The sequence below is a fragment of the Dipodomys merriami genome, unplaced genomic scaffold, assembly GCF_024711535.1.
Source record: "Dipodomys merriami isolate MVZ:Mamm:240054 unplaced genomic scaffold, mDipMer1.0.p SCAF_4, whole genome shotgun sequence".
In the NCBI taxonomy this organism is placed as follows: domain Eukaryota; kingdom Metazoa; phylum Chordata; class Mammalia; order Rodentia; family Heteromyidae; genus Dipodomys; species Dipodomys merriami.
This window is the reverse complement of record NW_027205603.1, coordinates 39,537,465-39,541,485: the sequence shown is the minus strand read 5'-3', so window position 1 is coordinate 39,541,485 and position 4,021 is coordinate 39,537,465. Positions and strand designations below refer to the sequence as shown.

The window sequence follows — 4,021 nt, the reverse complement described above, 5'->3', positions numbered from 1 at the left end:
TATTTGCTTGTAAAGATGGTATACAGAGAGGTTACAGTTACATGAGTAAGGTAATGAGTACATTTCTTGTTGGGCATTGTTACCCCCTCCTTTGTTTTTCTCCCACTATCCCTTCCCGCCCCTGCCTCCCCTACTACCCCCATCCAAAGTTGTAAAGTTCATTTCCAACATGGTGTCTTGTGAGTATCGTTGTTGCAATGGGTCATCCATGTCCTTGTATCATCATTTTGTTTTCCCCTGCCTCTCCCCAAATTAGAAAAATGTATATACAAGATGCAAAGTACCAGAATCAAATACAGTAACAACAGGCATAGAACTTACAGAAGAAATAAAGCAAAAAGTCATATAGTACATTAAAAACAATAACAAAGAAAAACCTCTTGTGTCCATATCTTGGGGTTCATTTTACTTAGCATCATCTTTCTTCTTTTAATCTTCTCTTTTGTTGTCGTTGTTGGTCGTAGCGCCTGAACTCTGGGCCTGGGTGCTGTCCCTCAGCTCTTCAGCTCCAGGCTAGCGCTCTACCATTTGAGACACAGCACCACTTCCAGCTTTTTCTGCTTATGTGGTGTAGAGGAATCGAACTCAGGACCTCATGCATGCAAGACAAGCATTCTACCACTGAGGCACCTTCCCAGCTCCAGACATAGCATCATCTTATATGGTCATATGTACATAGCTTTTGAGCTTTTCTGCTCATCTGATAAGATTATCCTAGACATATACTAATTGTTGCAAATAAGAGAAACCATGGGACCTATATTTCTTTGGGTCTGACTTACTTCATTTAATATGATTTTTTCTAAGTCTTTCCATTTCTTTTTAAAATTTTTTAAAATTTTTTGTTTTAATTTAATTTTATTTTTTATTGTGAAAATACCGTACAGAGGGGTTACAATTACATGGGCAAGGTAATGAGTACATTTGTTATCAAGCATTGTTGCCTCCTCCTTTGTTTCCCCTTCCCATCCCTTCCCATCTCCCCTGCCACTCCTTCCTCCACCCCCAGCCAAAGTTGTAAAGTGCGTTTTTCTTTCTGTCTTTCTTTTTTTGAAGTCAAATAGAAATGTATTTTTTTATTGTGAAAATACTGTACAGAGGGGCTACAATTACATGGGCAAGATAATGAGTACATTTGTTATCAAGCATTGTAGCCTCCTCCTTTGTTTCCCCTTCCCATCCCTTCGCATCCTCCCATCCAATCCTCCCCGCCGCCCCCCCCCCCCCACCAAAGTTGTAAAGTTCGTTTTCTACATAATGACTTGTACTTCTCATTGTTGCAACAGGTCCACCTGTATCCTTATCTAAACGACTTGTTTTTTCCCTTCCCCTCCACAAATTATACCAACATCAAATACAGTGAAAGCAGAGGTTACACTGTGGGGGAGGGACATACAAAGCAACAAAGAAATAATCTTATAAATGTGTTAGAAACAATCGTATGAAAGAAAAAAAACATTTGAATACGTATCTTAAGGCTCATTTCTCTAACATCAACTTATCTGACCTTTTCTGCTTGACTCAGACATATACTAGTTATTGCAAATAAGGGAAACCATGGGGCCTATGTTTCTTTGGGCCTGGCTTACTTCACTCAAAATATGGAATGCTTCACGAATTTGCGTCATCCTTGCACAGGGGCCATGCTAATCTTCTCTGTATCGTTCCAATTTTAGTATTTGTGCTGCCGAAGTGAACACTAAAGTTAGTTCTTCGACATAACGACTTATACATCTCATTGTTAACCAATGTGTTTTTTTCCCTTCCCCTCCACAAATTATACCAACATCAAATACAGTGAAAACAGGGGTTATACCGTGGGGGAGGGACATACAAAGCAACAAAGAAATAATCTTATATATACATTAGAAACAACAGCAAGGAAGAAAAAACATTTGAGTCCTTATCTTGGGGTTCATTTCACCTAAAATCAACTTATCTGACCGTTTCTGCTTGTCTTAGACATGTATTGGTTATTGCCAATAAGGGAAACCATGGGACCTTTGTTTTTTTGAGCCTGGCTTACTTCACTTAATATAATTTTTTCCAGGTCTTTCCATTTCCTAACAAATAGGGCAATCTCATTCTTTCTGATGGATGCGTAGAATTCCATTGTGTATATATACTACATTTTCTTGATCCATTCATCTACTGAGGGGCATCTGAGTTGGTTCTGTATCTTAGCTATGGTAAATAATGCTGCAATAAACATAGTTGTGCTGATTGCTTTATTATGGCCTTGTTTGTGGTCATTGGGATAGATGCCCAGAAGTGGGACTGCTGGGTCCTAGGGGAGCTCTATGTGGAGTCTTTTGAGGAACCTCCATACTGCTTTCCAAAGTGGTAGAACATCCCACTGACAATGCAGTAGGGTTCCCTTTTGGTCACATCCCCTCCAACATCTGTTGTTATTAGATTTCTTGATTATAGGCATTCCAACTGGGGTGAGGTGGAATCTCAATGTTGTTTTGATTTGCATTTCTTTTATGGCTAGAGAAGTTGAGCATTTCTTCATGTGTCTATTGGCCATTCTTATTTCCTCTTCAGAGAAGTCTCTCTTTAAGTTTTTAGCCCACTTATTAATCAGGCAGTTTCTTTGAGGATTTGTTGTTGGGGGATTTAAATTTTTGAATTCTAAGTATTCATATTTTAAATATGAAGCCATTGTCTGTTGTATAGCAAGTGAAGATCTTCTCCCAGTGCATGGCCTTTCTGTTTCTGTTGATCTTACTAACTGTATCCTTTGCCATGCAGAAGCTCTGCAGTTTCATGCAATCCCATTTGTCCAACCTTTCTTTGATTTATTGTGTTTCTGGGTCTTTATTAAGAAAATTTCAGCCTGTGCCAAAGAGCCCTAGAGTTTCTTCTGTTCCTTTCTGTAAGGTTTTCAGGGTGTCTGCTTTGATTTTGAGGTCTTTGATCCATTTGGAGTTGATTCTGGTGCAGGGTAATATATAAGGATCGAACTTTAGTTTTCTACAGGCGTTTAACCAGTTTTGCCAGCACCATTTACTGAAGAGGTTGTCTTTCTTCCATTCTATTTTTTTTGCTCCCCTATAGAAGATTTAAGTGGCCATAGGTTCATTTCTGGGTCTATAGTTCTATTCCATTGGTCCTCAGGTCTGTTCTTGAGCCAGTACCAAGCTGTTTTGATTACTATGGCTTTGTAGTAGAGTTTCAAGTTTGGTATTGATATTTCCTCCAGCACTGTTCTTTCTGGTAAGGATTGTTATTGCTATTCAGGGTCTTTTATTGTTCCATATGTTCCATATAAATTCTTGGATTGCTTCTTCTATTTCATTGAAGAATGAGGTTGGGATATTGATGTGCATTGCATTGAATTTGTAGATAGCCTTTGGCAGTATTGACATTTTCATGGTGTAATCCTCCAAATCCAGGAGCATGGGAGTTTTTTTTCATTTCCTTAGTTAGGTTTTAATATCATTTTTCAGGTTTTTAAAGTTTTCATCATAGAGGTCCTTCACTTCTTTAATTAACTCCCAAATGTTTTGTTTTGTTTTTTGTGGGCCTATTACAAAAGGAGTTACTTTCTTGATTTCAGCCACACTTTTCTCATTGTTGGCATACAGAAAAGCCATTGATTTTTGAGGGTTAATTTTATACCCTGCTACTTTGCCAAAGTTTCAAATCAGCTAGAGTAATTTGGGAGTGGAGTCCATGGGATTCTTTAAATACAAGATCATGTCATCTGCAAAGAGGGAGAGCTTTACTTCATCTTTCCCTATTTGGATCCCCTTTATGTTTGCATCTTGTCTTATTGCTGTAGCTAGGCACTCTAATACTAAATTGAAGAGAAGTGGAGAGAGTGGACATCCTTGTCTCGTTCCCGAGGTTAGAAGAAATGACTTTAGTTTTTTCATTATTGGGTATAATGCTGGCTGTAGGTTTGTCATATACAGCCTTTATTGTGTTGAGGAATGTTCCATGGATTCCTAATTTTTCCAGAGTCTTCATCATAAAGGGGTGTTGGATCTTGTCAAATGCTTTTTCTCCATCTATT

The 4,021-nt window shown here is 38.4% G+C and overlaps 1 non-coding gene across 1 annotated transcript; it reads right to left on the bottom strand.

Annotated features, from left to right (window-relative positions):
• Positions 1–1,595: 1,595 nt before the first annotated feature.
• LOC138806425 (U6 spliceosomal RNA) lies at positions 1,596–1,700 on the bottom strand. The gene has a single exon (XR_011365869.1). It is a non-coding gene; the product is annotated as a U6 spliceosomal RNA (small nuclear RNA).
• Between the last annotated feature and the right edge of the window lie 2,321 nt (positions 1,701–4,021).